The 26611-nt window shown below is 33.8% G+C and overlaps 1 pseudogene; it reads right to left on the minus strand.

The window, feature by feature from the left end:
* Positions 1 to 6074: 6074 nt before the first annotated feature.
* On the minus strand, positions 6075 to 8206 carry LOC149562650 (metal tolerance protein 5-like; annotated as a pseudogene).
* Positions 8207 to 26611: the final 18405 nt, after the last annotated feature.

Raw genomic sequence — 26611 nt, forward strand, 5'->3', positions numbered from 1 at the left:
GAAATGTATGTGAAATTTTTGATCCTATAACCCAGTTCAATTTCTTGATCATTTTTTTTTGTTCTCTCTCATAAGATTTGGCAGACATTTGTTGGTTTTGTGTCTGGATGAACTAATTTTAGAAGTTTACATTACAATATTTGTGAAATTATCCTTCCAAAATTGAGAAGGAATTCCATTTATAGGAGAGATTCTTGGGTGAATCTGTCCACTTCTTTACAGTAGCTATCTTTATCTAAAGGAATCAGGCAACAAAGAAGACTTGAGGAAATATCACCCTTGTACAAATGGCTTTATGTCTTTAATATGTTGATTTGATTGTACAAAAAGCTAAGTTATCAGTTTGCTGCTCATAGTCCCTAGATCTGGGTCTGATATAAAGGTTATTTGAGATCCAGTTCGGTGTAGTAATGCCTATGGGTTAAACCCAGCAAACTCAAAATGAACCGAGTTGGCCCCTCTCTAGAAGAATGCCTTTTTATATCATCTTAAAATGAAAGGATGTTGTTTTGTTTGCCTAGAAAATATTCTTTAACTCTCTACTCATGCTTTTGTATAGACTGTTTATAAGGCATTCTTCCTTGGCCAGGAAGGAGCTAATAAAGCCCTACTGTATTCAGTTGTCTACTATCAGAGAGTCTTCCCCAAATCAGGCCTTTTTCTACTGTGTGTCATCCAATTATTTTCATTGTCATTATTTTTGTTTTTATATTTCAATATGTGCAGATGGAATATATATAGACATGATGCAACATAAAGTACTGCAAGCAACATCTTGGTGGGCATCAGTATGGTAGGGTGTCAAATAGTTCCTGATAGGTTGTGATGTGTGTTGGAGAGTTAAAAAGTGCTTAAAACACTTTATGCCCTCTTGAACTTCTCAATCAAACAAGGAGTAGCTTTTTCAAAATTGGACCATTGAAAATAGGTAAATACAATGAAAGTTTGTATGAACCAATTTTAATTATATTTAGGATTATGAAACAAACAACAAATGGTAGAGTTTTGTATCTTCCACTCACCATTAGGCTTTTAACTATCCAAGGGAAAATAGGCAAGAGAAGCCATTGATAAGGCATTGAAAGAGATCATTCAAAAGCCTTGTAGCATGGAAGGAGTAGATTGTGAAGACTTCTAGCAATTCTATTTGGCTTACCAAATGACATACGTTGTTACTATCAGACATACTTTTCTTCAGTGGATGAGAAGTAGAAATCCTTAGGACATATCCTAAATTTGGATCTCATCCACTAGATCCAATATGGATAGGAAAAAAGAGTCGGCTTCCCTTAGTAATGAAAATCCTCTCATCACTTTCCCATATGCCCCTTGAGCTTTGTTTTCAAAGTGTTGCTTCTTAATAATTAGTAGGTAATTTTTCATGTTTTTATGGGAATTGTGCCATTTAACTAACAGTTTCCACATGGAGTGCTTGCCAAACTGCATGCAGGCTTTTTATTTTCATCTTTTGAAGTTTTACCTATATGGGTGCATGTGTAGTTTTTAATGTGTATGAGAGTCCCTCATACAAGACCTCAAGGGGATCATTTTTAAGTTTTTCAAGTTATTAACTCTCAACTTTTTATCCTCTTTCTTCTCCTTATTATGTGACCATCTTATTCCATCAGCTTGTTTGTTAGTCTAGGTCACAAAAGCCTCGGGCTTATCATCAAAGTAGCATTCTAAATATCAAATGAGGATTTTTTGTAATGATTTCTATTTTCTAATAAAGTCTTTAATTATAGAAAAAGATTGCACCTCTTAAAGATTGTGTTATTGACACTATATTCAAATAATAGGAAATGTTCTTATAATAGTCTTTGATGCCAATGTTGTAATGCCATAAACCTGGAACATAAATTGATAACCAATTTGATAAGTTGTATCCAAAGCCTACTTTCTCGGCTTCATCCAACCCAATCCAAAGCTGCATTCTTTGAATCAACCAATATGATAATTAACGTGTGAAGCTTACAATATGGAAACAATCACAACATTGGCTTTAAAGGGGCCTGTAATGTTACATTTTGTGCTTATGATTTGCAACAAATGAATGATGATGATTTTCTTGATGATATTTAATCTTAATTGATGATGGCTAATTATTAATGTTGACATTATTTTTTTTGAACCAAAAAATTGATATGGTTGTGTATTTTTCTATGTTGCTTTAATATTAGCATACTATTTTATGAACTTATTTGTTGCTATATATATATATATATATATATATATATATATATATATATATATATTCTTGTATGTACGAACCCAAAATGAATCCAAACCAAATCCCCAAAAAATTGAACGAATTTGGAACCCGAATCTCAAACCCGAACCAAAACCAAAATCCGAGCTGGCAACTAGGATTAGCTTTTGGAAGAGGTGGTTGATGAACTGTGAAGGGAGGTGTGTCACTTCCAATGTGTCCTATCATCTTTAGCATAAGATATAGGATGCCAATCTCATCTTTCATTTCATCATAACCAAGTATATATTACTTCTTTTTCTTATCCTCTTAGATATGCTCTTTTTAGAGCCAACAACCTTATCGACTTACTAGTGCAATTGTGAATCACATATATTAAAGATGACATCTAAGGGATGACATAGTCAGATTGTATATAGAGAAAGAATCCCTTGAATTGCAAACATTCATCGATACCAGAAAACACTAATTGCTTCTAAGTTCTAATCAATTACTTTCCACTAAATAATGTTATAGATATATTAGATATCATAGAGTTCTATAAGCAATAAATATAAATTTTCTATTTCCATTATAAATCAAAGACTATGCAATTTGGTTGTTTTTAATTGGTGCAAGCTTTATTTCACTTCAAAACTTTTCTTTGAATATGAAAATGATTGAGAATGTTATCTTGTAAGTTGATTTTATTTGTGAAAAGTCATTTGTAAAGGATTTTGCATAGGTAATAAGAGACTGTCATTGTCATGTGATAGAACTTGACTATTAAAGACAAGCTCATAACATCTAAGTCTAGGAAATTTTATTAGGCTATTTCAATTGATTTCTATTGGTAATTAAAAAATTCATAGTTGTAGCTTCAATAAATGTGTTTGGATCCTTATTTTAAGGTTCAGATTAGAAAGCAACACACTAAGGTGAATGCATGATGGTTTAGAAAGATTAGGAAGTGACCTATAAGGCAAATACATTATTATCTATAATGCAATTTTCTATCATCATTTATGTTGCAGTTGAAGCAGCCTTGATTTTGATCCATCACAGGGAGTCATTATGGAATGAGAAAAATTTATTCATTGGGTGTGTGGATGTACCCCTGACTCAAAAAGGAGTAGAAGAGGTTGTTGTCGCTAGAAAAAGGATTAGCAACATTCTAGTTGTCTGATATTTACTTCTGCATTGGTTTGGGCTTAGATGACTGCTATGCTTGCGATGACTCAGCACCATAGGAAAAAGGTTTTTTAGTCAAATCTTTACTTTATGTTTATGCTAGCATTAACTACTTTGCTTCTCTATATATGCAAGGGTAGGTGTTTAAATGGTTATTACTTGAGTTCAGTATCAATTCTCAGGAAATTCAAATTCTGTATCCAGCAAGAGTTGACAAATGCATAGATGGAGTTTTATTCATTGAGAAAAATGAGGGGGTGATATTATTAGATAAATTTCATTTGGTAGGAGCCTTTTGAATTTCCAATTATCCTTTTTTCTGAGGCCTTCATATTCCTAAAAGGTTATTGTGGCCATTGCTACTCAACCAATTTCTAAGCCACTGCTCAATAGTTGACTTCTAAGTTTCTAACATTTTGAGCAATTTTTTGAATGTTTAGAGCTATAGAGGTTGGTATCAAACCTCTTACCTTTGGTTAAAGCTAGAAAACTATGTGCTTACATGGGATTCATTGAACACCTAGTTCAATGTGATTTTTGCATCTTAAAATTTCTTGAATAATGTCAAGATTTTTCCATTTTATTTGGAATATACATTGGGTTAATATAATTACATCCTTCTATAATCACCCTGTGTTCACAATTTGATGGTCAATTGTCATGATAGACTTGAACTTGACTCTCATCTCAAAGCCATGTGTTTATTGTTTAAAAAAATGATGATTATAAAATTTGTATAAATTTAAAGGTCCTTTTAATGAAAACAAGAATAAAATATTAGATTCATTTCTTTGGAGTCAGTTGTGAAATGACTATCCCAGGTAGGCTGAGGTGTTTAGGATGTTGTTCTAGTTCTTAAATTCAAATTTATTATTGTGGTTTTCGTAGCACATCTATAATATGAGTGATTAGGTTTGGATGTCAACATTTATATAATGACTTGTTAAACAGGACTAAAGCTTGAAGTTAAATTCCGTGTGATGTAGGTACCAATAATAATACATAATGAGAGTGAGCAAGCCAAGGCATGAAGTAGGATATTTAGTGAAGATACTCAAAAACACTCTATTCCAATCATAATAGCTTGGCAACTTAATGAGCACATGTAAAAGCTTAATGCTAACAATTCTTGGATATTAATAGTTTCAAACTGTGTATAATATAAGTTTATAACGATTACTCCATAAATGTTTACTGCAATGCAGGTATGGAGAATTGTAAGGCCTCAATAAACAGGAAACAACTGATAGATATGGAAAGGAGAAAGTTCATGAATGGTGTTGCAGTTATGACATTCCTCCCCCAAATGGTGAAAGCCTTGAAATGTGCACAAAACATGTTGTTGCCTACTTTAAGGAACATGTGTGGTACATTTTCATGAATCAAATATGCTACATTTATTTTTTTATAAATGTGCTTTTTGTAGTGGTGTGTAGATATATTATGATTGGGTTGTTTGCTAGGCTTTCAAATTCTGTATGATTGCTAGTCACAAAACAAGTAACTTGCATATATCCATCTTCTGGACCTGATATGTTCTAAGAGGTATCAAATCCTTATGAAAAATAATCTTTTCTTATTTAAATTTATTGTAATGAATAATTAAAATATGTTATACTACACATGTAGCTGATGTTATATAGAAAGCTTTCATATACTTTTCATAGTGCTACTTTCTTAGGAAGACTTTGATTTATATGGTTGTCATATGTAATGTCCCCTTTCTATAAATGCTTGAGTATTTTCTCTGAATCAAAGATTCCAAGTAGAACAAGAAGTATAATAGAATTCATAACATCATGTACTTGGTCCTGCAACATTTTAGGAAATCTGACACATAATCCAAAAATAGATCTTCCTTATTTGTGATATTAAAGCATATATCATTCCAAATAGGATTAGGATGATTAATTTAATCTTATGGAATACTAAATTTGTTAATGGAGTTCAACTATAGGAGAGGTAGGATAAGGGGCATATTAGGGTGCCTTAATCAATCGTCTACCCTAGGTCCAAGAGAAAATGCCATCACTCTTGGTTTCCTGTGGCCGTTGCCATCAATACAAGTGAGTGTACCTAGTGAAAAATTCATATCCAATCATTCCTCTACCTAAGGCCCAAGAGTGGATACCATCCCTTGTGGCCTCATGTGGCCTTTTACCATCCATTTGAGTGGGTGTAACTAGTGAGGAATCCATAACCATTCCCCTCTTTCCATAACCACCCTTATCCTCCTTCCTATGATTAAAGTTCCTTAATGTAATGGCCAAAATGGTAAGGATATGAGAAATTTGCAATAGGATTTTATGCTCTTCCTTTCAGACTAAATAAGTTTTTCCAATCTGTCTAAAGAATCGGCTCTATTATGTTAAGGTTGGGAATACCTCTGTTATGGGCAGGTAGGCAAATAATAATTTTGTATTCATTCGATATAATTTCATAGTAAGAAAGCCTTAGGTGTTAATATTTTACTACTTTTCCCCATATAGGGAAAAGTTTTGAGAACTACCTTAAATAAGTCTATGCCCTAATCAATAATCATTTAGATCTTTTTGATGGCATGTGCTTCATACATAGCATTGATAGTGGTTACATATAATGTTGCAAGAAATGTACTGGTTCACCATAATAGGTTTATAAAAAGGGTAGAATATGCTAGGAAAGTTACTTAAAGTATAAAACCTATCATAGACATCTAGGAATTTCTGTTCCCATGCTCAAGTCTGTGAGAATATTCATAGTCTAGATGCACAAAAGCCCATTCTATGTCAGGAAGAGATTCCAATTTTTCTTGAAGTGCTTCTCCAATGTCATGAGCATCCTACAAGGGCATATAACTGGGTAGCACAATGTCAACTTCAACAAGGAAATGAGACACAAATATGTAAACTCTGACAGTATCAATATGGTGTATGTCTTTGTGATTATTCCAACAGAGATATGTCAATTTCTACAAATAATTAGGCGACATTGTTTTTCCCACCAAAGAATTCACATTCTCCAAAACTATGGTTGACCATGTCTTGATTGTATAGAGTGCTAACTGCACAAAAGACCCACTATCAGCTTTAGTATTTCAAATTATACACATTAATATAAACTTGAAGCATACTTGGCATCTGCTAAGAGGAAGCCTAGTAATCTGTATTTTGGCTTTAGTGATCACAAGATTATACATCCTTCTTGCTACCACCACTACACAAATAACTTGATAGACACTAATGATCAAGCTTAAATAAAAAAGAATACATCCTCTTCATTATTGTGCATGCCTGCAGCTGTTATTACTCACTAGCATTCTAAATGATTGTTAGTAGTGTTACCATCTATAAAGACAAAAGTCTATATCCCTATATGTACATACAAAGTGAGGTTAGATATGGTAATCTTGAAGGAGCCAACTGGTATTATTTGCAGTCATGTGTTCTAAATACATTGTATACATACATATGCCTTGCAGTAGTCGTTACTATCATCTCTGAGGAAACGAAACCCCAATACTGTTCTAAACAAATAAGATCTCCAGAATCAAGTAATGCAAATGGTCACATCTACTTGGACTCTTTAAAACAACTACTAATTAGTGGAAAGTGGAAACATATTCTATGTTTGATGTGGGTTATACGAGTTAGCTTATAGGAGCACATATATAGGCATTATTTGGCTTTATTAACTACGTAGGCATTATTGTAGAAAATCAAAATGTGAAGTATCCTATGTTACAATGTAAAGTAAAAGGTTAGAGAAGTGCTTACCACTATTGCTCCAGCTAGATCAATCCACCAATAAAATTTACTTCCAAGAACTGCAGCGGTGAGACCAATTGAATTGGTGATGACATCAAAGGAATGATCTTGGGCATATGCCTTTACTATCTCATTTGTAAAAGTTTAGCAATAGATTACAAGGACCAAATTCACAATCGTAACTGAAACCATAATTCCAACAACCCAAAACCACCTATCTCTTTCAAACAATACACCTTAGTTCTGCATAATTTAGGAATGAAGTTGGTGTAAGAGTATTATTTATATGTAATATGCAAAAGTAGCTCATTTAAAAGACAATACACTAATGATGGAACAGATGGAAAAGAGCAAAACAAAAGTAGAATATTTGGTGAAGAACAAAAGCATACTCCATATCACATTTAAGCTCAATATTTTATAGCTCCAAAATAATGATCAGAATAAACAAGTATAAAACTCAACTTTTAGGACAAGGAAGTATGCCTTCATTTTGTTCACTTTTGCATCATTGGAAAACCATGTAAATTAGGCCAAGTAAAACTCAACATCAAGGATTTCTATGAGTATTTTCATTTGTATCCACTTACAGAATTTTGGGAAAGCCAGAGCTCAAGCCACTTATACCACGTAATTCCTTCAAAAATGGTGAAGGGGGTTTACTAATCCAAAATATTAACACTCACCTGATGATGTTGTATTTAAGAACATACATATGGCCTCCAACACTTGAATATTATTTTAACTTAGCAAAACCATGTTGTTTAAAGGATTTAAATCATGAGCACAAAATTGTATCTATGGTTGTAATTATGTCCAATAAAATATACTATATTTGCAGTAATAGGGTACAAAGCTAAACAAGTGACCAAAAAAGCATATAATATATCTTCCATGTTCATGAAAACTTCAAATAATCATGAGAACCATTAGGGGGAAATAGATATCTTGTTCTTAAAGGTATATCCTTGAATGGGGAATTTACCTTTGAAACAAGTTGTCGAATAGACTCTAACACGATCTGCAGTCCCAATGTAACCATAACTGAAGCAAAAACTAGAATTCCTTGCACATGGAGCATTCTATTATGAATTAACACTAAATTAGTGTTGGACAATTCACAATGCTCATTCTTTGAGAAATTAATACAAACCATGACAAAAAGAATATGAACATTCACAGATCAATGAGTGACCATAGCAATAGAAAACACAAACTACAATGAACAATCTAAAACAATTTCTTACACTAATCAAGGATAGAATTCATCTTCAAATATATAGATATCTGCTATGAAATTACTCAAAGATCTTAATGAGTCTCATCCTAATCTTATTCATAAATTAAAATGAAACCCCCATTACTAAGGATGTAGGGTAGCACATAAATGCAATTTGAAACAATAAAACATCAAGTTGCAAAGCTTAAGGTTAAAAAATAGTAACATCTTTGGATTTTGGATTTTGCAATGAAAATTTTTCCCATATGGATGCTTCCCTATTACATGAGATCTCTTATCAAATCTCAAATAAGAAACCAAAGGATAAGAAGTCAAGAGCCATGAGAAGAGCTTAAAGTACATAATATATAGCAAGCATAACTACAAGTGGAAAACCTAATTAATAACCATCAAAGTTGCATAAGTTTTAAGTGATGATATTTAAATACCTGACCTTTTAGGTGATGATATTTAGCTATCTTGTTCCTTAACAATATTGATACTAATATCATGTTATTGCTTCCCTAATTTTTATGTAGAGCATTTTGGTGAATATTCAAGATACAAAAATAGGCATTGTAGCAAAGAAAAGGTTTGATGCAGAAAAATCAAAAAGGGGATGCACTCTCTTAAAACTTCTGTTCCTACAATTTTTTGGAAGCTATAGCTTGTGCTAGTTTTCTCTACCCTCCCAAACTTGTTCTCATGGCTACTAGATTCAAGGTTTTGGTGTGCAGATATAAGCTAGGTTCAACTTCGAAGTGTTTGATGATTTATCAGTATTCCCACCTCAGACACTATGTTGACTGATATGATATTTATATGTATTGTAATGCTTCATTGTTTATTGAAACCTATCCACATTCATTCTTTTCCTCCAATTGGGTCACAATTACTATGGAGTAAGCAAATTGTGTGATGGAAAACCATTTGCTATTTTTTTTGCATGTTTTCTATTTTGTAAGCAATTATTTACGTCACTGACTTAATATTTTACTACTTGTACTTTGACAGAAAAAACATGATGTGCATCTCAATGTTGAAGATCCTAATGCTGATGACTACACTAAGCCATAGGTAGATGATTCACAATTAAGTGATTGGTTAAATTAGGATGTACTCGAAAGCATTCATGACCTCTTTGTTACTAATGACTAGTCAAAGGTTGCTCGCTGAGGTGAAGCAATGGATGAGAGTGATGAAGATGATGACTCTGCCTATGGAGATTTTGAAAATTTGGAGATGGGAGAGAAATATGGAGATGAAGCTAATGATAGCCTAGAGGATAGTAAAAATTTCAAGTCTATAGAAGAACAACGAAGACTGAAAAATCTTGTACTTCGTACTAAATTTTATTCTCAATATCCTTTTGGCTATTTTGTTTTCTAGTCATACAATGCCTAATTTTAAATATATTTAGTTTCCATGGTTCATAACATTGTGAAAAAATGTTCTTGGACAACACTGTGTATGGGATCCATCCTTAGGATATGATGCAGGATTAGAAGTCCAGAGTTTCCCTTGCATGGGTGACTGCATTGCAAGAGTTGGGAAAGCCTATTTGTAAAGAATTAATAGTAATTAGGTACACAGCCACCTAGGCATAATAAATATGAGTGGGAAGAGCTAAATGACCGTCTACTTTAAGGTTGGGAATTGGGATAGATAAATGGAATGCTCGGATTAGTAGTAAATAAATTCAAACAAAAAAAGATTATCAATTTAGCTAGAACTTAATATTATGTGCAAGAGACAACACAATATTGTTCACTGGTTTCTCTTATTTAATACTTTTGGCACAATAAGTCTATAAATTGTAAATAATAAATATACTTGTGTGAATTGAAAACATTATTTATTGGTAACTCTAATTTGGTATGTTTTCTAGCATCTCATTGTCACCTAACTCAAATGGATAGTCATGGCTTAACTCATATTTACATCTTCTAACTAGATTTTCTTTAGCTTTGTGAATAAAGTGTCATATGGCACCCTCATTTATTGTAGATATAAGTGCCCTCTTTAGTTTCTCTATAATTATCTTGATAGGTTCACTAGATAAACCATTCTTCGAGGGCACAAATCATGTCTTGACCTCTGGAAGTTTTGATGATAATTGCACTAGCTATGCTTAGTTCTTTTTCGTGGTACAAATATGAGGTGGATTATTGTAGCACTGTTGGCTATTGATGGTGATCACACCACCTAATGCTACACACATTTGTTTCCATTTACAGCCTATGGAGATATATGTTGACGATGAGGCAAAATTGACACTTCATGGTTTAGTTTAGGTATTGAATTTATTTGAATTTAATAATGTTTGATAAAATAGTAACAATTCTCTCTTGTGTTGTGTTTGGTATTTATGTCTTGAGATTCTTCCAGCACTACATCAAACTGAGCGAGCTAGAGAAGAACCAGAAGCTGAATGATCTGCTTGATGCACTAGACTTCAATCAAGTTGTGATATTTGTCAAGAGTGTTAACAGAGCTGCAGAGCTGAACAAGCTTCTTGTGGAGTGCAACCTTCCATCAATCTGCATTCATTATGGAATGCCACAAGAAGAAAGGTATGTTTGGTGTTGTTTTTCTTTTTGAATCTACCATGTTACTTAATGTAACAATTCCCTTTTCTCAGCTATTTTGCCTCTCGATGTTGCAAAAATTCGTATTCAAATAGCTCCAAACATTAATGCTAGCAGAAATCCTATACACACAATCAGGATGTTAGGACATAAAATTTCATTTTTACATGGACTCTACTCTAGAAAAAAATGTTTTTAAATTAATTTTTAATAAAGATTTTGATTAGGCTTTTACAAGGCTGTTGAATTCTTATGACAACAATTAGGATATCTTTTAGGATTGACGGTTGGATTATTAAATTGGGTTAAAAGATTAAAATTTAAATATTCAAATACCATGGGACTTAGCTTCTGCCTTTTCGTCTAGGATCTATTCTACTAAGTAGTCTTTAAAAGCAAGAAGTGCTCATATTAATGAACATGAAACCATTTCCCAATTCTATGTTTGACAGATTTATAGAGAACTCAATTTTAGAGGATTATATACTAGTTTGGGGCCTACATTCGTGAGAGGTTTCCCTGCTAATGCTACAGCTATCATCACTTGGGAACTTATAGAAAATTTACTGGGGGTGAAATAGTAGTAAGAGCATTACCTTCAGAGATGAATGGGTTTATACCTGTGTGAATTTGTAAAAAGTGGTCTTTTCTTTTTTCAGTAGATTGTCCTTTATCCATAAGAAAATGATATACTTGGATAAGTAGGCATATTGATGTACCTGGGAACTGGCATTATATCATGGGACTCAGCCAAAAATATATTTGTACCAACTATAGTACAATGTAATGGTATTGTTCATACAATGTTGATATTTACTCAAGAGGACTATTTTTATTTAGTTTTATTTTCCAAGTTTCCTTTTTAGTTTGATTTTGTGTTGGTGACACTTCAGACTAAAATGCCTACAAATGCTTCATGCAGTGTCCAGTCTCAAGCCCTAATCACTAGGCAAGCTCCTAGCTCTTATTACAATTTGCTTACTGCAATGTCGTATCCAATTTGCATGTGTTTCTACTGACCTAAAGGATCCTTTACCATAAAAAAAAGTAGTCTCCTCTGCCCAAGATAATACAACTTTGTTTGGATTTAAACAAGAAAATTGCAATAGCATTATTAGTGAGGATTTGTGTTTGCTCATGAACTTCTTATCTAAGAAAGCCTTCTTGAGGGTTGTGAGCTTGTCTATTTCTCCTTTATGTCAAAGGTTCAATGTGAGCATGTCGCTAAGAGCCTGCCCAAGGTTACAAATGCAAAGTGAACTAGTTTTTTATTACCTCTTTTATTAGAGTAGATTTACTTGTGGGGTGTAGAACACATGGAAAGCTTGCTTGCTTATTTAGAGTTTTGTTTCTCATCCTTTTATTGAATATCATATCAAAGAAAATACAAAGAGCTCACACAAGTTTGTATGATTCTCTCTCTAATTTTGGTAGATAGAAAACTATTATGGCTTGAGACTATGTTCAACGTAATTTACAACCTCAACAAGAGTTGGAATCCCAGTTTTATACATATGTGGCATTGGTTGCAATAACAAGAATGTCACTACATCATCTAGATATATTCAACAAATCAATATGCATATCCTACAATATTGGATTTCCATTAGATGACATTTCATGGAGGCAGTCAATAAAATAGTTCAAATGCCTTACCTATGATTCCACATTTTGCATGCATGTCTACCAAGGTAGTTGCAACTTAAACAAATATATTCTCTCAATATATCTATTTTGTGCATATCCAACAACCATGGCTTTTGATGACAACATTAGGTTCAGGCATCCTATCAAATAGTTCACATGACTTATCTATGCTTCCATTTTGCAAGCATGTCTCCCAAGGCAAATGCTACTACTTCATCTACATTGTCTGAGAAAATCCTTTATGCTTTGATGGATGCCTATAGCTTATCCCAAAGCTCTCATTAAATAGTTATGAGATGAATAATCAAGAGGAAACAGTTGAGAGCTTAGAGTGACATAATTTTTAGATGATCATATGAAATGAATTGGGTGTGTGAGTAGAAAGAAACTAGAAAGACATTGTGTACAGATGAAGGCATGAAATGGATCATTTTGGAGCACACTTCAGCAATGGCCCTTCTTGTGAAATTTTTGTGTAAAACCTTTCTAATGAGATAATGTGTTATGAGCTCTTCATCAGTGGGATGAAATGTGAATCCAAGAGGCAGTTGTGCATCACCCATATCATGACTGTAACTAAAGTTAAGAGAATTCAATAATAGAGGCTCTTAACTTTAGTTACAGTCATGATATGGGTGATGCACAACTGCCTCCTAGATTCACATTCCATCCCACTAATGAAGAGCTCATCACACATTATCTCATTAGAAAGGTTTTACACAACAATTTTATAGGAAGGGCCATTGCTGAAGTGGACCTCAACAAGTGTGAGCCTCAAAAAAATTTTGACCTTCGACCAATGCCCAACAATTTTCTACCAAGCATTGGTTAAAATTTTGACCAAAGCATGGTTGTTTTTTACCAATCATTGGTCAAAATTTTGACCAATGCCTAGCAGTTTTCTACCAAGCATTGGTCAAAATTTTGACCAAAGCATGGCTATTTTTGACCAATGCCTAGCTATTTTCTACCAAGCATTGGTCAAAATTTTGACCAAAGCATGGTTGTTTTTTACCAATCATTGGTCAAAATTTCAATCAATCCTTGATAGTTTTTGACCAAGCATTGGTCAAAATTTCAACCAATGCTTGGCAGAACTTGTGCCAACATGTTTGAAAGGTTTTGACCAACGTGTTGATCAAAATTTTGACTAGAAATTTTTTGTCCAATGGGTTGGTCAAACTTGGTCAAAATGGGGTCAAATTTTCAACCAATAATGGTCAAAAAAGACCTCAAATGTACTAGTGTATCGCTTAGTTCAATAATGAAGAGGATTTGATCAACAAGATGTAACAAGAGTGCCTAAGGGAAAGGTTGAGTTATGATATTGTAATTAAGTGCAATGATCAATTAAGACAATGGTTAAATGATGTATTGATAACATACTTGAAGATACAAAGGTTGGCTACACTTAGAAACATTGGAGGAATATGTTGTAATAAGGTTGACTGCAAAGATTAAACTAAGTTCATTAGTGGGTGTTGAGCAAGCTAGTTGGAGCCAATAAAATTTTCAGTTGGAGCCGAGCAAAAGTAAAATCTAGTGTGCACCAAGTGAATATTAGGTGTTGAGTGAAGTTTAAGTGCTGAGCAAAGCAACAGGTACTAAGCATCAGAAAATCTTAGTAGGTGTAGAGTGAACGTCAAGTGTTGAGCATTAGTAAAATGTACTTGATGCTGAGTAACACAATATGTGTCGAGCACTAGTATTTCAATAGTGTCAAGTTGCTGCATTATTGGAAATGTCAAAGATTCACCAAATCTGAGCTGACATAGTTATTACCTTGAATTTTGTGAATCAGTTGGAGGATAAGGATGATGAGTTGGTGGCACAGAATTCTATGTAAACCATTTTTGGGAAAATTCAAAGGATTATTCAAGAAGTTTCTAGAGGAAACAAAATGTGGGTTAGATTTAATGAATCTTACCTAATCCATTTGAAAAGAAATCAAAGGAAGGAAGAATCAAGGGGAAAAAGAAGTTCTAGACTTCTATTTAAGGAGTCACAGACCAAGAAGCAAGTGCTACTGCTGAAGTGCCAAATTGCGAAGTGATTAGAAGGGTGTCAAGGAGAAGACATCTAAGAGAAGGAAGAATAGAGCACAGAGGGTCTTTTTCAACAAGTGGTCAGAGAAATATGATTTCACTGGTACATTGAGCATGGAGACTCAATTAGACAAAGCTTGAAAGGAGGGAAAGCTAACAAGAGTTGCAGAGACTAAAAGCTAGGCAATGTTATGAGCTGAAAAGTGATCTAAGATTTGCAAGTTAAGTTATATGTTGTAATCAGGTCAAATACTTTCTAATACTCTCTAGAAATTGTATTAGATATGGAAATCCTATGGACTTAGGTTGGTTTAATGGCCATTTGTAAATCCTTTAACATTGTGGCATTCCAACTAAATGTTCTAAAGTCCTCTAACCAAGCTCACTTCTAACAGGGTGGATAAATCCTCTAACAAGGTCACATTTAATAGTGTGTTGTAAGCCTTTAATAGGGCAGGCCTTTCTTAGGGCATCACTTCAAAAGAGTGAGAATTGAGTAGCATGTTATTGGTGGTTTTTCCCAAATTGGGTTTCCACATAAATCACTATGTTATGTGTTGATCTTTTATGTGTTATGCTTGCATGTCGATTTACAGTAACTTGTTGAATAGGAAAGTTAAAGCTTGGATGAATGAATGGTTGAATGGGCTCACTACACTTAGTGAAAAAGTTTGAATAGGAAATTTGGACCTTGAATAACTGATTCTCCCACCCCTCTAAGTTATTCTAAAGAATTTCTAACACCTTCATTACAATAATTTGCAAGACAAAGCTGCAAACTATCACCCAAATTTGTCTTCGACAATCTGAGGGCATTTCTTAAATAGGTAATTTTATGCCTCCCAGGAAGTTTTTAGATACTCAAACTTAATACCTAGGACCAACAGACCTTAATAATACATATAGAGCCAACCAAATACATTTTTGACATTTATTTTGGAAGTTTTGGTTGGCCCAACTTTGGAAGGCCATAACTTTTCAACCATTGCTTCGATTTGATATTATCACCCCTTTTCAGAATTCTCAACTTCTAATCTACAAGATTAGATATCCATTGAGTTTTCAAGCCTCGTCTAGGCATGATTAGGCCTTCAAAATTGAGCCTATAATTTTTGTACTGAAAAATTATACCAAAAGTCCACAATAACTTCACCAATACTTATGATATGGTATTGAGCCTCAACTAGTAGGCTAATGTGACTGAGATGAACCTCCATCTCAGAGATTAGGACATTCTAAGCTTGTATTATTGACTTACTAAGTAGAAAGCATCCACAAACATCAACTTTGCATTAAGACAACCATTATTCAAACAACTAAAATGAAATATAATTTTTTTTCATGCAAGATTTCTCTTACACCTAGGATGCTCTTGCATCAGACACTCGAGGTAATTTGAGAGGTGACCCTATCACATCTCAAGTGTTTACAAGAAAACCAAGATAGTTAACCTCCTCCCTTTTTAGTCACATGGAATCTTCTATTGGCTTCCCTTTCCATTTGACCAGGTACTCTTTGTATTTTTTTTTCCTTATACCTTTTCCAACATGACAGTCTAGTATACTACTTAATGAAGGGGAAAAAATCCCTTACCAACTCACAACAAAAAGCATAACAATATGGAGACAAAGAGAAGACAAAATGTTTTACAAAGCATTCATTAATACTTAAAATTCCTTCCAATATTTTCCAAATGAGAGAACTCAACATTCTTACAATATTAGAGATCTTTGAAAAAGAAAGCTTCCAAACTAAGAGCTTAGATCTTTCACATCTTTCACCTCAAAAGCTTTCTTAAAAATGCTCATATGCATTCTTCTCCATAGTGAAAACATTTCCTATGGAAGCCTTTGAGCTTCTCAATCTTTGTCCTCTTCCTCTTCCTCTCTAATTCCTATTATGGATCATGGAAATGGTTGGAATTGTCCCCCTCTGGTTTTGACTTCTAAAACTTGCCTCATCCTTGCTCTTTTGATCATCATTTCGATCTTTATAAGAATCTTCACCAAATCTTTCACCGTGACCTCTTCCACTATTCTTGTTATCAAACTTCTTATTTAGTTTTTTCTCAACTCTTAGGGAAAACTTCTATGCATGTTCAATACTGGTCATTCAAACTAGACTAAGCTCCTCCTAAATTATTAGCCTCAACTCATTAAGATAATGGGTGACTTTCTCCTTATCAGCTTCTACATGGTTGGTTCTAATGAGAACTCGATAGAACTCCTCTATATACTCCTAAATAGATCTTCTCACTTGCTTCAATCCTTGCATTTTCTTTAGCAGATCAAGCTCATGATCTATGGGGATGAATTATTTCTTCAATTTAGCTATCATCTGATCCCATCCCATTTGGTGATTTTTCCCTTCCCTCTTCTATTTTGCTTCAATCAAATCTCTTACCATGAAATCTTTGCATGTCCCTTTAGTTTTTCATTTGCAAACTTGACCCTATCAAGATCCTCAATATCCTCATACTCAAAGTATTCCTCTAATTCATTGATCCAATCCATCAACTCCTCTAGATTAAGATTTCCCAAAAATGTGGGAACCTCAAACTTAGGTCCTTTTCCAATCTTGGAGATGGCCTTGAAAAGTCTTTCTTCTTCTAGGTTTAGAACCACCTCTACTTAAGCATTTTCTTCTTCTTAACCCTCATCCTCACTTTCATCTCTTGTAGTGAGATTTATTCCTCTATAGATTTATTCTTCAAACATTTGTAGCTATCTCTAGAGGGCTCAAAAACCCTTAGGTGTAACACCTATGACTCTTCCACCTCGCTCTCTTTGTGAAGGCATGTTTTGCACTTCCAGTGAAACCCTAGTTTAAATTGCCTCACAACCAATGATCTATTTACATGTTGAACCCAAACCATGGTCTTGGTGAAAATGCCTCATAGCTAGCAATCTTTTTACACACTTAGGATATCCATCTTAGATACCACTTGATGAAGGGTTTTCCCCTTAATACTTAAATGCATAACATAAACAGATAAATAACAACAATTTGTAAGAACAAAATATGGGCTTCTTATTATCTCCACGAATGCAAAATTACAAAATTTAGAATTACAATATGTTAACCTATATGGATGCCTTCATTAAAGTAATCTACAAGATAAAGCTCTGAACTATGCCCTAGAGTTATCCTAAACAATCTATGGGCATTTCTTAAATAGGTAATTTTATGCCACTCGAGAAGGTTCTAGATACTCAAACTTAATATCTAGGGCCGAAAGACCCTAATAATACATATAGAGCTGGCCAAATACACCTTTGGCATTTATTTTGGAATTTTTGGTCATCCCAACTTTGGAAGGCCATAACTTTTACACCGTTGCTTTGATTTTCTATTATAACCCCTTTTAGAACCCTCAACTTTTGATCTATAGGCTTGAAACTATGTAAACACTCATTCATTGAGTTGTTTGGCCTCATTTGGGCACATTTAGGCCTTTAAAACTAAGTCCAAAGTTTTTGTACCAAACATTTATACCAAAAATCCACAATAACTCCACTGATACTTATGATATGGCATTGAGCCTCAACTGGTAGATTAATGTGGCTGAGATGAACCTCCACCTCTAAAATTAGGATATTTTGAGCTCATATGACTGACTTACTTAGTAGAAAGCCTCCAGAGATAGTAGCTATGTATTAAGATAGCCCATATTCAAACATATGAAATGAAATATTTTTTTGGTTGATTCAAGATTTCTTTTACACCCAAGATGCTCCTGCATCATGATTAGTTAGACTTTGACAAGATAATGTGTTGTTTAATCATAACACTAAGTGGAAAAGATAGTTGAGTTAAAGCCAAGAAGAGATGATCAATTAAGGACCAAAGCCATAGGCTTAACCAAGCTTCAAAGAAGAAGATTAAGGAACTTATAGTTGAAGCTGGGCTATTCTAGAATTGAGTGAGTAAAAAGTAGAAGACAAGAAATAATAGTGTGGACCACGTGCTAATAGAGACAAAATATAAGAAAAGTTGGACTGAGCAAAAACAGTGTAAGCCAACCAAGATAGTTAGGGATAAAAAAGTTATCTAGTGATGACCAAGGCCAAGGAACACATTATTAATAAATGTTAGCATTTATTATTTTGTGAAGGAATTGAGATTCCTATATGAAACAGTCTAAATTCTTGAAATATGTAAAGCATGTTGAAGATAAGGATTGATGAGATGAATTATTTAATGCAAGAGAAATTGTGTTTGAGTGTATCTAGGCATGAATTCAAAGAGAAGTTTTGAGAAGTTTCTAGGAGGAGGAAATAAAATAATGGAAGGATTCATGAATCTGACCTAAACCTAAGATCAACAGTGGTGTTTGAGTAGAAAAAGATCAAAGATGCCTATTTAAGGAGGCATAAGGATTAACCTTAGAGAGGTTACTAGTTAATAATTTCGTTGAGTAGTGAACTTGAGTAGAAGGCTGAGAAGAAGGAGAAGAGTTGAGGTGAAGAGTGATTGCTTGAAGGATTTCTAAGAAGATCAGACATGAATGGAGTTTAGTTAGTGAGTTAGCAGATGAGATACATTGTGATTTGTATTTGCAAAGTGAGTTGTATTTATCATATCAATCCATTATTACTTTCTAACCATTGTATCCGTTAAAATCCTTTAATCAAGGTGACATTCTAATGGAATATTCTTAGGTTCTCTAACAAGGCCACTCCTAATGGGCTGATTAAATCCTTTAACAAGGTCACACCTAGCAGTGTGTATTGTAACCTTTAACAAGGTTGGCTCCTAATTGAGTTTTTCTAAAATTAGGTTTCCATGTTAAATCTTGGTGAATTACTTGTGTGGATGTTATTTGACATCTTTTATTATTTAATATTTAATATTTTTCATGTTAGTTATGATTGGATAGTGGACTCCAAGTTTATGTTATTGATAAGTTGCTATAGAGACCAAGCTACTTAAATATTAGATCTAAATTATTTGATAGTTTCAAAAGTTGAATTGGTACATCTGGACTTGAGGATAAGTGATTCACCCAACCCCCCTCTCAATTATTCTAAACCATTCTAACAATTGGTATCAAAGCTATGGTGCTTGTAGAGTAAAGTTTGAAGGGACTTGAAGCTAAATATCAAGATGTATAGGAAGGAGATACCCAAGTTAAACAAGGAGAACTTCCCTACATGGAAAAGTTTGATCAAGTTTCACATTGTTGGAATTGGAGATTCAACATTATCCTACTTGAAAATGAATATGTAATTATATGTACACCTATGAAAGCCCAACAGATAAACAAGAAACAATAGAAAAATAATGCAATGTTGACGATTGAATCTTCCCTAAGTTACTCAAAATTTGATGATATAAAGGATTGAAAAGTTGCAAAGAAGATGTGGGAAAAGTTGGCAAAGATCCATGGAGGAAATAAGAATGTACTAAGAGCCAAATCAGAAATCTTGAGAGGAAATTTTGATGACATGAAGATGGTAGAAGGTGAGAACATTGCTCAATATATTAATGGAAGAATCAAAGAAGTTGATGGAAAGATTAATGATGAGACTATGACCAGCAAGGTATTGATAACTTTACTTTCTATTAATATCACTTTTCCAATAGAAAAAATACCACACAATAAGTTATTTTTATTAATATATAAATTACATATTATTGTTGTTGTGAAAATTTTGATGTAAGAGACATTTTAATTTTTTTAATAAAGTTAACATTATGCTAAAAAATATTTCAATATAATTTGTTTAAATTCTATATTTCCTTTACTTAAAAAACTTAAATAAAAGTTTGTAATATTATTATAAAATCAAATGTAATTCAATGATAAGTTGAGGAAAATTATAAAACCTATGAATATATTTTATGCTCTCAAATCTACAATGGGTGAATATTTAAATATAAACATACTCAAAGTTGTTTATTGGGTCAGATTATTATTCTATTAAATTTAATATCAAATAATTTTTAAATGGCAAGAAAATGGGAGCAAGGACACAAAATTGAAAATTAATGCCACGTATTTGGTGGAACATACCCAACTCCATTAAAATTTAAAAAGTTCAAAGAAAACTGAGGAGAATTTACTTTTTCAAAACCTATGAGTAAGAACCTTGAGTGCATTATCACAACTAGCGAGCATGCACGTTAACAATTGATGGTGTGCAAACCCAAATTTTGATGGAGGAAAATTTTCAAATAAAGCTAAAATAATGAAATTGAAGCTTTGTTGTGACCAAAATTCCTTCAAAATTCCAATGTGTGCTATTGATGGTTAGTGCAACATTTGACGGTTAGTAGATCCACATATTATAAAGTTGTGAGGTAGTGATGGATAGAATGAAGGGTAAAGCATTGGTCTTTTTTGATTATACATACTACCATCTTTAATAGTTATCTAAACTGTTAAACATGCAATAACAGTGATAGAAGGGTTGTGGTCTTATGAGTTAAGAGAAAGCGTGACTTCACTAGTTGAGCCTCATGGTGAGAATGAAAGGTTTCAGGGATGCAAAAATAATGAAAATGGGCTTAGTGTGGGTTCACAACTCTCACTGAAGGTTTGAGGCTAACGGTTTTGAAGTGGAGATTCCCTTAAAAGTGTCATTTTGAAAGGCCATTAATGTTGATGTAGTTAGGGTTAGCGAAGTGCCGACCAAAAAATAGTTATAAAGTTTGTAGTAAGTTCTACATCACAGGGCCGTAAATTTTGTTGTAGTTAGGATTAGCAAAGTCCCAACCAAAAAATGTTATAAAGATTGAAGTAAGTGCTACATCATAGTGGTTAGTAGATTATAGAGTAAATTACTAGGATTAAAAATGGGAGAAGAAGATGCACCAAAAAATAAATGCCATTACAAATCTTTCAAAGCAGAGAGTTTGTAGAAATGAGAAATTCACAAAGATTCATAGAGTTAGTTGTTGAATCATAAATAAAAGAGTGAGGCACACCAAGAAAGATGAAGCTAAAGTAGAAGAAGTTCCATCACGTGCAAATCAAACTGGGGTGAAGAAGTCAAGTGTGTACATGGAAGAATGGTTGAAATTGTTGGGTGGATAACAACATGATACCACAAAATGGTTGGGTTCATTTAAATGGAAAAAAATAGTATATATAGCGAACACACCACACTATGTGCTCTTGGCTGTCATAATCAAGGACATAATTGCAACTTATTATTGTTATGAAGTAAATATGAAAAGCACACCATAATATATGATTTGTCCTCAATTTCAAAGCACCATAATTAAGGATAGAATTATAGTGTTTGTTTCAAGCATAAATATTTTGCAATGTTTTGGACATCCACAATGAAGGAAAAAAAAATTGTGTTGTTATTGTCATGTTGTTCATATCACAAAAATACCATAGTTTATATTACTAACCATCATTATTAAGGATATAATTAGGGAATAAAATTACAACTTTGGTTTTGATCTTAAAGCTTTTGTAATGTTCTTGAGGTTCATAATTAAGAACAAAAGATTGTGTTGTTTTCATCATGGTGTTGGTAACCTAATGGGACCCAAATGACTGATGATTCAAATTTGAAAAAATGTTATGGAACATCAACAATTTACATAGTTTCATATGAAAGTAGTGAAATCTTTCTAAAAATAAAATGCTACCTAATAGCTTGCATTGATGCATAGAAAGTCAATTTTAAGGTCTATTTTGTCTTCGCCTTGAAAAGGCACGTAACATCAAAACTATCATGAACCATAAAAATGGCCAATAACCATATCACATGTTTGAACATAACACATCCAATGTTTTTCAAAAATCATTAGCATCCATAATAATTGTTCCCATTTTCACATTTTGTCAATAAACTTTTGGCAGTTTTGAAGCATATAAATTGAGAGAATTAGGGTGTCAAAATACCTTAAAATAAACTGAATGAGGGTTCCTTGGCAGCTGACAAATGTGTGGTTTACTCAAAAAAGTGTTACGAATGATTATTCCATGTCAGGTGAAAAAATGAGTTAAACATTTTATATAAGATATGATAAGCATAAAGTAGCTCCATTAATTGACATCTTCATATATCATGACCATTTTTTACATATAAACTTAATTAAAAAATATGCATCTCCTCAATGTGCAAAAGTTTCAAATATCATAGTGGTTGTTAAAATAAAAAAAAATTTATCCACCTATCGACGTGCTTGTGGAAGTAGTAGAAGTAAAATGAAAATGGAACCTTCATCATCCAAAAATGGATGGGAAAAGGATAATGATGATCAATTTTAGTAGCCTACTGAAGAACAAAAATGTAAGAGGCATAAAGCTCAAGGCAGGCTTCTAAAATAAGATCTACTTGACCAACTACCACTTTCTACTCAAAATTGTAAGAGAGTGAAGGCAAAGGAGCTAGGAGTTGAAGATAGGTGTGGTGACACCAAGAATGTGTAGACAATGAAGATAGGTTGTTGGTGTAGGAGCACCTAGAGAATGGGGAAACTCTTGTAAAATTTTGGCTCATAGTAATTTTGGCCAAACCATAGTTGAATAAGGGGTGGTTTCTAATCCCAAGAGTGTTTTTTGGTTGGTTTAGAAGACCTAGGGATCATGGGTACTTAGCAGTTTAAAGAGTTGGAAATGGAAAGGAGTAACTAAGAGGGGAGGGGGGAATCAGCTACTACAAAAAATAAAAATCCAAGTCCCTTTTAAGATGTCAACACAATATAAAACTAAATCCTATTGTAACTTGGTTAATACTGAATATTTTGTTGTAACTCAGTTAACACTAAATATATTAATGTTTCTTGGTTTGCATAGAGATATTTAGATCTTAAGATATTAATGTGATTAGCCTTTATGAACTTAGTTATAGAAACATAAATGAAATAACATGGACACAAGAGATGCCAAGAATTAACGTGGAAACCCAATTTGGGAAAACCACCAATTACAACTAGTTAATTTTTTTCACTCTTTTGAAGTGAGCCCTATTAGGAGCCAACCCTATTAAAGGTTAAAAAACAATTTTTTAAGTGTGACCCTATTAGAGGATTTAATTCACCCTATTAGAAGTCACCTTGTTAGAGGTCTTTAGACACTTTAATCTAGAAATGTCACCTTGTTAGAGGATTTACCAAAATAGTTGTTAGGCTAACTCTATTAGGAGATTTGATTCACTGCTACAATTATTAGAGAGTAACAATGACTTGACCTGATTGTTGACAAAACTGAATTTTCTTAGTTATAGTTTGATTACTTGATCCTCCTTGTGATATTGCTATCAAGATTTAACTATGTGATTTTTGAGTCAAACTCATTGGCCCATGTTTCATGACTAGTGATTCAACAAGAATCCATCTCTCATGAGAATAAATGGAACACTTAGCACTCATTGGATCTAGGTGATGCTCACAGGGGTGAAGCACCAGGGACTTCTTGGGAGGTCACCCATCCCAGTACTACTCCAACTTGTTCACAATTAACTATGGAGTTTCCTCCATAGTTAAACCCAAAGCTTGCAACCGCATTTGAAAAACCTTCACCAAGTGTTGTGCCTTATGAACCATTCATTAGAAAGCCCCTTAAGCTCATCAATTGATAAGTAGGAGATAATTTCTACAATAAGTCAACTTGTGATATTGCTATCAGGATTTAGCTATGTTATTTTTGAGTCAAACTCATTGACCCATATTGCATGAGTAGTGATTCTGGAGGTCACCCATCCCAGTACTACTCTAGCCTGAGCGCGCTTGACTGCGGAGTTTACTCCATAGTTAAACCCAAAGCTTGCAACCCCATTTGCAAAACCTTCACCAAGTGTTGTGCCTTATGAACCATTCATTATAAAACCCCTTAAGCTCATCAATTGATAAGTAGGAGATAATTTCCACAGTAAGTCAAATTGTGATATTGCTATTAGGATTTAACTATTTGATTTTTGAGTCAAACTCATTGACCCATGTTTCATGAGTAGTGATTCAACAAGAATCCATCTCTCATGAGAATAAATGGAACACTTAGCACTCATTGGATCTAGGTGATTCTCACAGGGGTGAAGCACCGCGGACTTCCCAGGAGGTCACCCATCCCAGTACTACTCCAACTTGAGCATGCTTAATTACGGAGTTTCCTCCATAGTTAAACCCAAAGCTTGCAACCCCATTTTCAAAACCTTCACCAAGTGTTGTGCCTTATGAAACATTCATTAGAAATACCATTAAGCTCATCAATTGATAAGTAGGAGATAATTTCCATAGCAAGTCAAATTATGATATTGCTACCAGGATTTAACTATGTGATTTTTGAGTAAAACTCATTGACCCATGTTGAATGAGTAGTGATTCAACAAGAATCCATCTCTCATGAGAATAAATGAAACATTTAGAACTCATTAGATCTAGGTGATGCTCATAGGGGTGAAGCACCAAGGACTTCCTGGGAGGTCACCCATCCCAGTACTACTCTAGCCTGAGCGTGCTTAACTACAAAGTTTCCTCCATAGTTAAACCCAAAGCTTGCAACCCCATTTTCAAAACCTTCACCAAGTGTTGTGCCTTATGAACCATTCATTAGAAATCCCCTTAAGCTCATCAATTCATAAGTAGGAAATAATTTCCACAGTAAGTCAAATTGTGATATTGCTATCAAGATTTAACTGTGTGATTTTTGAGTCAAACTAATTGACCCATGTTTCATGAGTAGTGATTCAATAACAATCCATCTCTCATTATAATAAATGGAACACTTAGCACTCATTGGATCTAGGTGATTCTCACAGGGGTGAAGCACAGGGGACTTCCCGAGAGGTCACCCATCCCAGTACTACTCCAGCCTGAGCGTGCTTAACTATGGAGTTTCCTCCATAGTTAAACCCAAAGCTTGCAACCCCATTTGAAAAACCTTCACCAAGTTTTTTGTCTTATGAACCATTCATTAGAAAGCCCCTTAAGCTCATCAATTGATAAGTAGAAGATAATTTACATAGTAAGTCAAATTGTGATATTGCTATCAGGATTTAACTATGTGATTTTTGAGTCAAACTCATTGACCCATGTTTCATGAGTAGTGATTCAACAAGAATCCATCTCTCATGAGAATAAATGGAACACTTAGAACTCATTGGATCTAGGTTATGCTCACAGGGTGAAGCACCGAGGACTTCCTAGGAGGTCACCCATCCCAGTACTACTCTAGCCTGAGCGCGCTTAACTACAGAGTTTCCTCCATAATTAAACCCAAAGCTTGCAATCCCATTTTCAAAACCTTCACCAAGTGTTGTGCCTTATGAACCATTCATTAGAAATCCCCTTAAGCTCATCAATTGATAAGTAGGAGATAATTTCCACAATAAATCAAATTGTGATATTGCTATCAGGATTTAACTGTGTGATTTTTGAGTCAAACTCATTGACCCATGTTTCATGAGTAGTGATTCAAAAATAATACATCTCTCATGAGAATAAATGGAACACTTAGCACTCATTGGATCTAGGTTATGCTCACATGGCTCAATGAGTTTGATTCAAAAATCATATAGTTAAATCTTGATAGCAATATCACAATTTGACTTACTATGGAAATTATCTCCTACTTATCAATTGATGAGCTTAAGGGGCTTTCTAATGAATGGTTCATAAGGCACAACACTTGGTGAAGGTTTTGAAAATGGGGTTGCAAGCTTTGGGTTTAACTATGGAGGAAACTTCGTACTTAAGCGTGCTCAGGCGGGAGTAGTACTAGGATGGGTGGCCTCTCAAGAAGTCCCCAATGCTTCACCCTTGTGAGCATCACCTAGATCCAATGAGTTCTAAGTGTTTCATTTATTCTCATGAGAGATGGATTCTTTTTGAATCCCTACTCATGAAACATGGGTCAATGAGTTTGACTCAAAAATCACATAGTTAAATCCTGATAGCAATATCACAATTTGACTAACTATGAAAATTATCTCCTACTTATCAATTGATGAGCTTAAGGGGCTTTCTAATGAATGGTTCATAAGGCACAACACTTGGTGAAGGTTTTTCAAATGGGGTTTCAAGCT

The sequence above is a fragment of the Cupressus sempervirens genome, chromosome 4, assembly GCF_028749045.1.
Source record: "Cupressus sempervirens isolate cs-2001-9-10 chromosome 4, ASM2874904v1, whole genome shotgun sequence".
In the NCBI taxonomy this organism is placed as follows: domain Eukaryota; kingdom Viridiplantae; phylum Streptophyta; class Pinopsida; order Cupressales; family Cupressaceae; genus Cupressus; species Cupressus sempervirens.